We start from the raw sequence: 14749 nt of genomic DNA, 5'->3' as shown, positions 1-14749 counted from the left end.
AATGAAGATGATGATGATGATGATGATAATGGTGATGAGAGTAATGTTTTCCTAAAGTGACGAATGGTGACTCACGGATTCTGATCTCACTCTTTGTACCGAGGCGCCAGTGAGAGTTAGGAGAGTGTTTGAGTGAGTGAGAGAGTGAGTGAGTGGCATATGGTCCGCACTAGGCATTCATCAGTGTGGGAGTCTCGGAGGCACAGTGAGGTAGAAGGCGCGTCACTGCTCTATCTCTCTCCCTTTAAACCGATTTATTTCTCAAAAATTATTATTGCAAAGGAAACATCATAAAAAAATGAAAAAAAGGATTATACATATTTTTTCATCTCTCTCTCTCTCTCTCTCTCTCTCTCTCTCTCTCTCTCTCTCTCTCTCTCTCTCGTGTATCGTATGTCTGTATTTTTCCTGTTTGTTGATGGTTAACATGAAATGTGTGTGTGTGTGTGTGTGTGTGTGTGTGTGTGTGTGTGTGTGTGTGTGTGTGTGAGTGAGTGAGTGAGTGTGTGCTTTGTATCACGTTGGAATTGCCTTTTTTTTGTTAATAAACTGTGTGTGTGTGTGTGTGTGTGTGTGTGTGTGTGTGTGTGTGTGTGTGTGTGTGTGTGTGTGTGAATGTATGCATGTCTACGTACGTGCGTGGCGTGTACGTGCATGTCTGTCCGTCCATCTCGTTTCCCCCACCCCCATCCCTCCCGCCACACCACCACGTAGCTGCCACGCACCTGTTCCCTCACACCTGCAGGTAAAGGTGTGTTTTACCGTCAATCTTGTATACGGGGACGAGGTTTTCCCTTTTATGGACAGATAAACTCCGTGGCAGCCTTAAAGTTACTGGTTCACGCCACAGCTCCCGCGCACCGTTGTAGCGGCGATGAGAGGGCGTGTTTTCAGTGAAGAGAGCAAGGTACTAACTTTGACCTTAGGGCGTAACATTGGTGATGCACGGTGGCTGTGTGTGTGTGTGAGGGTGGTGGGTCAAGGGAAGCAAGGGATAGGGTAGGTGGGGAGGGGACTGGAGTGTGGAAAGAAAAAGTGTGTGTGTGTATGTGTGGGTGGGTGGGTTGGGTGTGTGTGTGTGTTGGGTGGGTGGGTGTGGAGCAAGGATAAAGGCGCCAGAGTAGTGTGTGTGTTTAGGGAGAAGAGGGAGATGGTGTGTGTGTGTGTGTGTGTGTGTGTGTGTGTGTGTGTGTGTGTGTGTGTGTGTGTGTGTGTGTGTGTGTGTTTCTTGCTTAGTTATATAAACTCACACACATGCTGACACTTTAGATAATTTGATTCCACTACGCTCCCTTCCACACATACATACATACAAACATACATACATACATAGATACATACATACATACATACATACATACATACATACACTTTCTTCATAATAAAGAGTAAACTCAACAATGAAAATAATCAACGAGATTACACACAACACAACACAACACAACACACGCACACACACACACACACACACACACACACACCCGACCTCCCTACCAACACACAAACACACAAAACACACGCACACACACAAACAATAGACCACGTACGCACAATAACAAAGTTTCTCCACTACAATGAATACAACAAACTAACTACTACTATTTACACATTCCTCCTCCTTTCTCCTCCTTCCCCGTGCTTGTGAAGGTTCCATAAAGGGGCCGGACGCGAGGGACGACTTCATATCCTCCTCCAACACGCAAACTTTCCTACTATCGCCACTCCTACGCCACAATGCTCCTGCTCCTACTAGTCACTCAAGCCCAGGCGATCCTATTGTGGGGCGTGGCGGCTCCGTACTGAGAGGAGGAGGAGGAGGAAGAGGGGGAAGATGAGGAAGAGGAAGAGGAGGAGGAGTGTTGGGAATCCGGCTGGGAGTGCTGCTGGAGTTCCCTAAAGCAGAAGGAAGCGTCAACAGGCTTTCCGGTGTTGCGTGGTGATGGTGATGGTGGTGGTGGTGGTGGTGGTGGTGACGTGCGCTTCCTCATTACGTATTTACATCTCTGTTGCACTAGTGTCTCAGCTACTCTTCCCTAACGAGTACAATATAGTGCTAACTAACCTAACATCGCCTAACTTTACCTAACCTAGCACTACCTCATTTTGTCCTAAATTATCCCATTTTATTTTATTTCATCTTCATATTACTCATCCTAATCTATTCTAATACAACCTGATGCAGTACGGTCCTCACTAACCTAAATAACAGCGTCTAACATTAACCTAGTTTAGCAGTACCCAATTTTTTCTAACTTATCATAATTTATTCTATCTTTCTTTAACACGCATTTAACCTAACCTAGCCTTACGTTACCTACTCTTATTTTGCCTTTAACGTAACCTTATCTTGTCCTGTCTTTATTTTATCTAACTTTAATTCAACCTATTCTAATCTAACCAAACTAAAGCAATCCGATCCAACCCAGCCTAACGTGACCAAACCTAACTTAACCGAACCAAACTAAACCATACCTAACAAAATAACTGAACCTAACCTAACCTTACCTAACGAAACGAAACCAGACCTAACCTAACCTAACCTAACCTAACCTAACCTAACCTAACCAGACCTAACCTAACCTAACGTAATATAAGTAACAGTGACCCAACCAACACTAACCCTAACCTAACTAAGCCTACCACACGGGAAGGAGAAGAGAAGGGAAGGGAAGAGAAGAGAAGAGAAGAGAAGAGATGAGAAGGGAAGTTAATAGACTGCTTGATTGATTAATTCCCGTCACCTCATCAAATAAGAATGGAAATATCTCACAGGCTCCCTTCATTCTATAAAGACACGAAAAGAGAATAAATCACACATTACTGAGTCTGATTACAGTGATGGATGAGGTGGCGGTGGCGGTGGTGGTGGCGGTGGTGGTGGTGGTGGTAGTGTTCTGTATGGTATGTGGTGGTGGTGGTAGTGGTGGTGGTGGGCTGGGACACGCTAGTAATCGTGATAATGGTGAGGGAGAAGGATAATGAGTATGGGGTTCTAATGTGTCATAATGGCCACTGTTGCTGTGTTGTAATAATGATAAGGTCATTAGTGTGTGTGTGAAGAGTGAAAAGGAATGCGAGAGTGTGGCTTTTGGCTAAGGATTCTTAGAGAGAGAGAGAGAGAGAGAGAGAGAGAGAGAGAGAGAGAGAGAGAGAGAGAGAGAGAGAGAGAGAGAGAGAGAGAGAGAGAGAGAGAGAGAGAGAGAGAGAGAGATTGCAAGTTTCATGTCAAATAATAATTAGTAATAACAAAAAAAATAAACAGAAATGAATAACAACAACAAAATAATAATAACAACAACAACAACAACAACAACAACAACAAACTACTACTACTACTACTACCACTACCACTACTACTACTACTACTACTACTACTACTACTACTATTGCTACAAGTAATATATAATTAACGCATTTCTGAGATAAAACGAGATTTTTGACATTACTAGAACACACACACACACACACAAACAGCAGTCCAGTACATGATAAAATCCTGAACCAGCTGCACCACCGCCACTTCCTGCCACCGTAATGCTCCTTCCTCCGCCACACTCTCACACAGTAGCGGGACACACACCACCTTCCTCCCGCCACAACGCCCGGCTGATGCAAACACTGCCCATTCCCTCCCTCGCATCGGTCATAAACAAGGTGTAGCTATCTGTTCGGTCGCCTCTCTCTTCTCCCAGCCACATAATGTCAATAGTAAATGTAAACAGTAATACATAAAGAAGGTACTACACAAGATCAACTTCCTTTGTAAACTATCGCCTCTTTGTATGTGGTAACTAACTCGAAGAAACACGTCCGAAGCATTACAGTCCATTTATTGCATGCACTGCTGGGAGATTTGACATTTTTATCACTTTGGTCATGTGTCGCCTCTTCTTTTTCTTCTTCTTTTTTTTTTCTTCTTTTTCTGCCTCCAAGACTTCCCCTTCCAGCCACTGCAGCAGTCTCAAGCAGGAAATAGTGTACTTATATCCATAAAATCAATAAAACTTCCTTCTCTCACCTCACTCTTAACTAGAAAGTGTTAGTACTAAATTCAGGTAAATATTTAACCCGCCCACTGCACACACACACACACACACACACACACACACACACACACACACACACACACACACTAATGTTATCAATTCTTTTCAACCTCCCTTTCATACGCTCTTTTAAGTTTCCCCGCATGAGTTATGGAGTCTGCAGCTCTCGACAAAGGCTCTCCTCCTCCTCCTCCTCCTCCTCCTCCTCCTCCTCCTCCTCCTCCTCCTCCTCCACCTCCTCCTCCTCTTCCTCCTCCTCCTCCTCCTCTTCCTCCTCCTCCTCCTCTTCTTTAATTTTTTAACAATGTTACCTTTCACCCTACAGCATAGATAGCGATAAATTAAACTGGATATGTACTTGTAGAGAGAGAGAGAGAGAGAGAGAGAGAGAGAGAGAGAGAGAGAGAGAGAGAGAGAGAGAGAGAGAGAGAGAGAGAGAGAGAGAGAGAGAGAGAGAGAGAGAGCAAGAGAAAGGAAAAAAAAATGAATAAAGAACATACGCATCATAACAACAACAGTGTGAACAGTAACAATCACAATAGACCTTTGTTGTATTATTCCACGTGTATATATTTCATCATTATTTTGTCTGTTGCTACCTTCACCACCACCACCACCACCACCACCACCACCACCACTCCTGTTATTACGATGTGAGTAAAAGAGACACGTAATTTTTCCAGCCAGTACGTTAAGTCGTGGATTAATTCATCACTATCAGTCCGGAATGTCTCGCGGCGGACTGATAGTGATGGTGGCGCTGAGGATGGGGTCCTGGCCTCGCTGGGAATAGTGTATGGGGCGTTGAGGGTCTTAGGATTTATGGCCAAAGGTTCGGGTTGTGTCATTAGGGTGGTGGTTGTTGGGAGTGGTGTGGGGTGATAGTGGTTAGGTGGTTGATTGACTTGCTGACTCATCATCTAATCAGCTGACTGACTGCCTGACTGACTGGTACTTACTGACTACCTTACTGACTAATGAACTAGATAAAGAAATAAAGAGGTAGCTGACTGATTAATCAACTGACTGACAAATTTAAAATCTGAATGAATGAATGACTAATCTGACTGACTGACTGACTGACTGACTGACTAACAAAGACTTACTGACTGAATAATCAACCTACCATCTACCAAACTAACTAAACAATTAAATGACTGACTGATTGATTGACTGACTAATTGACAGACCGACTGCCTCAATAAATGAACGACTAACTGAGCAACTGATTGTCTACCTGACAGACTGACTGACTGACTATCACGCTTGCTGTCCAAGAAAATCATTAACTACCTAATTAAGCCCTTTGAGAGAGAGAGAGAGAGAGAGAGAGAGAGAGAGAGAGAGAGAGAGAGAGAGAGAGAGAGAGAGAGAGAGAGAGAGAGAGAGAGAGATTAAAGAAAATAAAAAAAAATGTAGTATGGACAGTCCCTTGATTTTGCGATAGCACACACACACACACACACACACACACACACACACACACACACACACACACACACACACACACACACACCAAGGCAGCTAAGAGGGCATCGGACGCTGTCTTTTGGGATGGCTGGGTAAAAATATACGAAAGAAAACATGAAAACAACAACGCCGGGGGATCTTTTCACGCTTACAAACACAGGTGGGAAGTGTTTTGTTTTAAGCAGCGCTCTTTACTGCCTTCCCCTTCCCTTTATATTTAGCGAGGAATGGCTGTGCACGGGTCGACTTACTTGCTGGTGTGTGAGTGTGAGTGTGTGTGAGTGTGTGTAATTCATAACTAAGAGGTCGTAAGTAAGAGGAGTAAGAATATAGACAACTCTTTCACTTGGACACTATGGCATTTCTTTCATAGTCATTAAGAAGGAATGGCTTAAAAAAAAGAAAATGAATTAGTAAATCAAATAAATGAATAAATTGATAAATAAGTAACGAAAAAAGACCTGTAGAACTTTAATTTCCTGCTCCCTATAAAAAAAATTCAGTCAAAAAAAGCTTAGCCAGTTTAATTCTATATGCATCGTGACACTCCTCCCCTGAAACAATTAAAATCCTACGAAGGAGGAAGAACACAAACTGGCGGAGAGTTCTCGAGTAACCTTAATAAACGAGGCGTCCTAAATGACTTACGTTACGCGATCATTACTTTTGCTGTCACCAGGGTCTTGAAATTATGTTGTACCCTTGCGCCACACAATCTGATTAAGCTGGAGAAGCCGTACCAGTTATAAGGTTAAGGGTGATGAAATGCAGTTAGTTGTGTGTGCTGCAGTGTGGTGTGGTGTGTGGTGTTTTGTGGTGTGTGGTGTAACTGGTGCATAGGAGTATGTAGTGTGTTATGAATGCATGAGTGTGTGGTGTCAGTGTTGCATGGGTGTGTTGTGTATCGTGAATGGGTGCAGGTGTCTGTGTGTGTGTGGAGTGATGCACGGCTCAGTGTGGCGTGGCGTGTGTCATGAGCGGCAGTGTGTGTGCGTGGCGTGTGGCGCGTCAGCGAGATGATGAAGCACACAGAAATGCCGGGAATTGACTTGGTCTGTACCTCGCCTGCCAGGAGACCTCGTGTTTCCTCTCACTGCCTTTGCCAATCCCTCCCTTCTCCCTCGCTCATGTCACTGTCTCCTTACATCCATTCCTTCCACCACCACCACCCCCACTACCTCCTCTACCTCCACTTCCCATTCCTCACCGCCCTGTTATTAAGCGGTGAAAGATATCAAATTAATACCCGTGTTTGGGGACGTGGTGGAAGTAGAGCACATGATAAAGACTGATAAAGGTGACAGTCCCGTGAAAGCTGAGGGACGAAGTGAGGCGGAGTTTGACAAGGAGGGAAGTAACGTGGGGACCCAGTACCGTCTCTGGACATCTTTGTTGACATTTTCCTAATGTTATCTTGGCAAGGAAGGGACGTGAACGTTTAAATATGGTACGTACATAGGTTCAAACATCCGCATATAGCTCTCCACGGGCCAAGAAAGGAACGGTGGACTGTACCTGGGTTTTAAAAAGCATGCGAGGTAATTTTAGAGGTGAGGTGGAAGTAGTGGTGGTGGTGGTAGTGGTAGTGGTGGTGGAAGTAGACGGGAAGCGAGGCCAGGAAGGAACACTGTGGCTGGCAACTGTGGTAGTGGTGGTGGTGGTGGTGGTGTTCAGGTGTGTGTGTGTGTGTGTGTGTGTGTGTGTGTGTGTGTGTGTGTATGGTGCTGAAAGTACTGCATGTATTACTTTCTCTTTGTCTCTGTCTGTTTGTCTGTCTGTGTCTGATTATGACATCCTGCATACATAACTTGGCATATGTGATTCATTTCTCTCTCTCTCTCTCTCTCTCTCTCTCTCTCTCTCTCTCTCTCTCTCTCTCTCTCTCTCTCTCTCTCTCTCTCTCTCTCTCCACTCATCAATTGCCGGCTTTTCACTCTTTTCTCTAACTCTTCGCTCAGTGTGAATAAAAATCGGCATTGACACCACATTAATTATTGGCAGGTATTATAAAGACTTGCGATTTTTGAGTCCTACAAAGAGATAGATTACCACACACACACACACACACACACACACACACACACACACACACACACACACACACACACACACAGTAGATATGCACATATGATCCGGATGCACTACAGATCTACTTTAATTTGTGAGAATTATAATTGCAACACACCAGTTAAAGCAGACGTACAATTTTGCTGTTAATGGCCATTTCACAGCACCGCAAGTTTGGTGTGTGTGTGTGTGTGTGTGTGTGTGTGTGTGTGTGTGTGTGTGTGTGTGATAAGTGCATCACTGTCTACAAACAGGAAACAAACCATCATACACACACACACACACACACACACACACACACACACACACACACACACACACACACATACACACACACACACATTCGATGGTGGTGGGTAGCTACTGCAGTGCGGGGCCGCATAAACATACACACACACACACACACACACACACACACACACACACACACACACACACACACAGACTAGGTCAGATCTCTCTGTATATTCCGCGGCGCCTGAGTCATGGGTCGTACATAAGAAGGGCGGCTCTTTTGTGGGACGGGGAGGAGTGGAGGGAGGGAAAGAGGAAAATGTAGTCTGGGAAGGAAGCTTAGGAGTGTCTTGCATCGACGGAAGAGATCATGGCGGCGAAGAGGCAGACTTTTTTTTTTTTATTTGTGTGTGTGTGTGTGTGTGTGTGTGTGTGTGTGTGTGTGTGTGTGTGTGTGTTTCACATATATACAGTCGGTGTTTGCGATTTTTTCTTTCTAAACAACATGAATAATAATCTTTGATATGCTCTGCTTGTATGAATAATGTGTGTTTCTTTTTTATGCTCATGGAAAGTTTGTCTTCCGGCGTGGCATGTCTGTGCTTTATGTTCACCTCTTCTTTCTATATTATACGTGCGAAGTTTTAAGAATGATGCCATGATATATATATATATATATATATATATATATATATATATATATATATATATATATATATATATATATATATATATATATATATATATATATATATATATATATATATATATATATATATATATATATATATATATATATATATATATATATATATATTCTTTTGCAATGCTTTTGGGAAATTGTGTTGTTTGTATTTTTTAATGTACATTTCTTACGTTCTTTTAATATTATAGAAAGTGGTGTTTGTGCTTTTCATCTTTCGTTTCATGTTTGGAAAATTGCTTTTGTATTTTCATGCATTTTTAATGTGTTGGGAGGGTGTGCTTTTTCATTGTTTTACACGTCCATAGTTCACTTTAGAGTGTTCAGTTTAGAGTTAAATTTAGTTTGAATTGTACTGATTATTTTAGTAGTCTTAAATCACGTGTTCATATTTTAACTGATGCAAGTGTGGACTGCAATGCTTGAAGCTTTCTGAATTGTATATTCTGTAGTTAGTTTCACTGTAAAACCGAGGTCAATAAACTACTATTACAATTGTGTGTGTGTGTGTGTGTGTGTGTGTGTGTGTGTGTGTGTGTGTGTGTGTGTGTGTGTGTGTGTGTGTGTGTGTGTGTGTCACGACTTCTGACCTCCTTAGAGCGAACCCCAGCAGTGCTCCTCGATGTGAATGAGTGATGAGATAAACTGACAGACAGAAATAGATAGACAGACAGCAACATGCTCATAAAAAAATACATACATACATACACACACTTTCAATTATATAAGCAGAATGACAAATAGATATACAGCTAAACAGATGGGTAGGTAGATAGACATACTTGCAATTATATAAGTAAATAGGTAGAAATATAGGTAGATAAATAAACATACTGACACTTACGTAGATGGGCAGATGTACTCAGTAGATACTTTGGCATCTCAGCAAGTACCTGATGAGGATGTAAGAAGACATTAATAAAGATTGCTTGATATACTGGGAGAGAGAGAGAGAGAGAGAGAGAGAGAGAGAGAGAGAGAGAGAGAGAGAGAGAGAGAGAGAGAGAGAGAGAGAGAGAGAGAGAGAGAGAGAGAGAGAACAGAATAAGAGCAGATTATGTTAAAACCAATAGTGAAGTAAATAAGATAAGAAAATATCAAAGAATTTTAAAGAAAGCACAATTGAACATCAGCAGAATACAAACGATAAAAAAAAATAAATAAGATAAAAAGAAAACAATAATACCTAGAATGATAATGGTAAAGTGCAATTTAAAACAAGGGAAAAGAAAAAAAGAATAAAAACCAGAATAAATAAAAAAAAACAAGAAAATACACCGCACGATTTCAACACAAGCGAAACTAAACATAAAAAAAATAGTATTGAAAAAAGAAAAAAAAACACGAGAAAAAAGATAAAAATAATAAATGATAAGCAATGACACAAAAGAAGAAAAAGAAAAGGAAAAAGAGGTTAACAAAAGAAGGAAACAAACTTAATGAAATCCTTGGCAACACTGTAACCTAACAAGCTGAGTATATCTCCCCCTTATTCTCTCCCCTCTCCCCTCACTCTCACTCTCACTCTCCCCCTTCCCCTCTCCCCCATCTCTCCACCAGCACGTCCGCAATGCCGCGGTAATAATTAAATTTTATATCGGAAGAAGTTGTGTACCAAGTGTCTTCCGGTGGTGTTGTGATGACCTTGACTCGTGTGTGTGTGTGTGTGTGTGTGTGTGTGTGTGTGTGTGTGTGTGTGTGTGTGTGTGTGTGTGTGTGTGTGTGTGTGTTTAAGATTGTGATGGTGGTGGTAGTGGTGGCTGTGGTGATGATAAAAGTGTGTGTGTGTGTGTGTGTGTGTGTGTGTGTGTGTGTGTGTGTGTGTGTGTGTGTGTGTGTGTGTGTGTGTGTGTGTGTGTGTGTGTGTGTGTGTGTGTGTGTGTGTGTGTGTGTGTGTGTGTGTGAGTGTAGATGTGTGTGTGTGTGTGTGTGTGTGTGTGTGTGTGTGTGTGTGTGTGTGTGTGTGTGTGTGTGTGTGTGTGTGTGTGTGTGTGTGTGTGTGTGTGTGTGTGTGTGTGTTTCTTCTCTCACTTAGTAATATCAATTTAACTTTTTTTTCTTTTTTTACAATTTTCTTTCCTACAATTTCCATCCTCGTTATCTTTTTTTATCCTTTTTCTTTCTCACTTCCAGGTTCTTTAATAAACACGAGTACTAGTTACACCAAAGCTTATAATTCTCCTTTTTATTGCCATTTTTTGTTACCTCATTTTTATTACTTCTTATATTTTTTTCTTCTCTTATTACTAGGGTCTGTATTATACACGAAAAGCTTAAAATTACATCCAGTTTTATGTATCTTTAATTTCACTGCTTTGTCACTGTTTTATTTTCGTCAGTACAATGTTACAATGATTCTGCCACCTAAGCACAGGTGTATTATATAGTTGTACAGTATAGTATAGCAGTCGTGGCCCTACCTGTAATCTACCTGTCGTAAGCTACCTCTTTGTTTGTACCTGTACGTGTAACCTGTATTAATTAACAGTGGATATAACCTGTACGAGCTTGTTTGTAATGTGGAAGTTGAAAATAGAAGCAGAAAAAGAAAAGACAAGAAAAGAAGTAGACAGTGACCTTGGTAATGGAAGAAGTCGCGTGTCAGGTGCTCTCTCTCTCTCTCTCTCTCTCATTTATAATTATTTTCCATGCAAATGCCTCACGTAAGACTCGAACACGGGGCATGGATATGTCGTGCAAGGACTTTACCACCGAGCCACAAGATCACGTAATTCCGACACGTGTGTGCTGTCTATCCTTCTTTAATTGTTTTCTTATATTTTCTGAATTCTTGCAAAAAGTCTCGCATTGGCCAACAAGTCTGCTGCCGCTTGTTCTTTCTTTATGTTCCTGCAGCAGCACCACCATCAACAACAAGAAAAACAACAGGAACAATAATAATAATAATAATAACAATAATAATAATAATAATAATAATAATAATAATAATGATAATAATAATAATAATAATAATAATAATAATAATAAGAAGAAGAAGAACAACAACAACAAAAACAACAGGAACAACAAGAACAAGAGGAAGAAGGAGAACAACAACAACAACAACAACAACAACAACAGCAGCAGCTGCAGCAGCAGCAGCAGCAGCAGCAGCAGCAGCAGCAGCAATAACAGCAACAAAAACAATACCACCACCACCACCAGCAACAACAACAACAGCATCAACAACAATAGCAGCAGCAGCAGTAGCAACAACAACAATAATAACAACAAGAGCAACAACAACAACAACAACAACAACAACAACAACAACAACAAAAACTACTACTACTACTACTACTACTACTACTACTATTACTACTACTACTCTTCTTGGTACTCCACATATCTTCACTACTATCACTGATATCAGTTTACTTTTTTCCTTTTACTTTTCCAACATCTCCGTTATGATACTTGATGTGTTGGCCTTGCGTTCTATCACAACAGCTATGCAGAGTGCGTTATCTCTTATCTATATGTTATCTTCTCAATGTTTTCATTCTCCATTACCTATCGCAAGGACAGGGAACCTGATTCATTTCCTTATCTCAGCTGTCCTTGCCTCGTATTTCTTGAAAGACCCGGCGCCACACCTCGACTATTTTGAAGTGGCTGTAGTGGAAGTTATTATTTACATGACTTTTGTTATGATTCAAGTGAGGGATCAGTCTGCATCATCATTTCGAAAGACATCATGAAAATCCCACTGGTCAACTCCGTGCACTTTGAAATGAGTTCTTGGGAATGCTCAAAATGTTTAAGAATACAGGTCCTTGTCTTTTCATTGTTTCCATCACATTATTTTCTTAGAGTTTCCAGTAAATTTTCAGTCATTACGTGTTTTCTATTATTTTCCAATCCTCTCCTCCGTTATTTATTTATTTCAACAAATTTTCATTCCTCTTCATTTTTTTTTATTTCTAATAGTTTTTATCATTATTTTTTCCTACATTTAAAATTTTTATTATAATTTAGTAATTTGTCGAATTTTCCGGTCCTTCTTTTCATTATTTAGTTCCACTACAGTTTTTTTAATACTCTTCATTATTCGCTTCTTAATATAAATTTCCCATTATTCAGTTTCCTATTGCTTATCAATCATTTTCTTAATTATTTGTTTCATTACAGTTTTCCATCCTACTTTTACTATATAACTAATAACTGACATATCAAGGAACACAACGGATAAACTTACTCTAATAATGCATAAAATAATTATTTCAGCACACTTCGTCTTTATCATAAAAAAAAAAAATAACAACGAACAAATTAATAAACACAACTAATAAATGAACTACGTATCATAACCAAAAGGAGGCTCACATTTAAAACACAAAAAAACTTCCATTCGTAGTTTTCTGGTAAGCATCACTCACACAAACACAGCCAATAAATGAACTACAACAATCCCCAACAAATCTTGCATTTAAAAACACACAATAACTTCCATGCGTAGTGTTTTTCAGTAAACTCACTCACGATAAGCTTCACTCACACACTTCCCTAAATGAATAAAGTTAGTGTGTGTGCTGGGTGGCTGCGGGTGACAGCAAACTCACTATTTCTCGTTACCTTTCCTCACAAACAACACTGGCCTACACACCACACGGCAGCGAGGCAGACGTGTAGAGCCTGCAGCAGCGAGCCGGGCCTGCAGGTACTACTTAAAACATCGAAAGCAATTAATGCAAAAATTTAGGAGCGGTGCCATGTACGATAATTGTCTCCAACGTGCGAATTACCTCCTGCAGCGAGGCGTAACACCGGTGAGGGGAGGAAGGCTCGCCGCTCAGTAATGATAGGAATGGTGCTGGAGTTTATAGTCACCGACCTGCCATGTATGTATAGGGGAGGAGGTTCACTATAAGAGTTTGAATAGAATAGTGCAAGGTGGTGGTGGTGATGGTGGTGCTGGTGGTGGTGGTGATAGTGGTGGTGCTGGTGGTGGTGGTGGTGGTGGTGCAGAAGTACAAGTCTTGTGTTCTTATGTGCTTGTTTCTCCACACAGAAGATACATGAAAATACACAAGAAGATTTATTGGTAAGAAGGGTTTCGGCATGTTTGTTTGCTAATAATAAAGTAAACAACGTGTGGGAGAACAAGGTATGGCAGAACAAGGCAAGGACACACACACACAGACACACACATACACACACACATACAGAGAGAGAGAGAGAGAGAGAGAGAGAGAGAGAGAGAGAGAGAGAGAGAGAGAGAGAGAGAGAGAGAGAGAGAGAGAGAGAGAGAGAGAGAGAGAGAGAGAGAGAGAGAGAGAGAGAGAGTCTCATATCTATACGGCACCATTGTTTGTGTTCCTTCATTTTTCCCTACGTCACTTTGTAATATTGTAACCACTACCTGCGTAACTATACAACTAATTAACTGCATAGGAAAATGGCACAGTGCAATTTGTAATTATTATACTCGTCCAAAGTCTTCCCGTGATTGCAAGACACTCCATCAACCCCAGTCATCTTTCCTTATCAAGTCAGTGTATGAAAGGTCTCTCTCTCTCTCTCTCTCTCTCTCTCTCTCTCTCTCTCTCTCTCTCTCTCTCTCTCTCTCTCTCTCTCTCTCTCCGCACCATACTCATTTAACCCATTCATTTCCTTCCCCTTCCAAAAATTGCTACAACCTTTCATTTGCCCAACCATACCCCCCTCTCTCTCTCTCTCTCTCTCTCTCTCTCTCACCCCTGCCACACGACACACTCAGCAGGCCTTTCGAGTCATTAGTCCTTCTATCTACACCAACATCTTCAAACGAATGAATAATGCAAGCTGGAGTACGTCACGCTCTGTCACCCCCTCCCCCTCCCCCCATCACGGCTATCTCCACCAGGCTGCCTCTGTGCCCAGGTGGTCGCCAGGTGAAGTGGCTGCGTGAGACTCAAGGTTATAACAACACGCAGTTTGCAGATCATGAGGAGTGAATATATTGTTAAGGAATGTATTGTTTCAGATTTCCACGCTGGCTGAGATTTGTGACTTGTTATTATTGCTGTGCTACGGGGTATTTTATTATTCTCAAATAGAGTGGTAGATAGAGTGGTAGATGAGTGGTTATTTCTACTTACTACTGGTGTTAGAGGAAAGAGTCTAGTGCTGTTACTATTATTTTTGTTATTTATTTATTTATTTATTTTTTACGATTCCTATGGGTATTTCGTGTCTCTTTCTGCTAATTATTCATAAGAACATAAGAAATAAGGGAAGCTGCAAGAAG

General features: G+C 41.2%; 1 protein-coding gene across 1 annotated transcript in view; it reads right to left on the bottom strand.

The window, feature by feature from the left end:
- Window positions 1-14749, bottom strand: part of LOC135112061 (protein N-terminal glutamine amidohydrolase-like) — a 43450-nt gene that overhangs the window by 28511 nt on the left and 190 nt on the right. The window contains exon 2 of the mRNA XM_064025957.1: window positions 9365-9413. The gene's annotated coding sequence lies outside the window, so the exon portion shown is untranslated. The remainder of the gene's footprint in view (window positions 1-9364; window positions 9414-14749) is intronic.

The sequence above is a fragment of the Scylla paramamosain genome, chromosome 23 (genome assembly GCF_035594125.1).
Source record: "Scylla paramamosain isolate STU-SP2022 chromosome 23, ASM3559412v1, whole genome shotgun sequence".
Lineage (NCBI taxonomy): Eukaryota > Metazoa > Arthropoda > Malacostraca > Decapoda > Portunidae > Scylla > Scylla paramamosain.
Note: the sequence above shows the minus strand (reverse complement) of the source record. Positions and strands in the feature narration are given on the sequence as shown.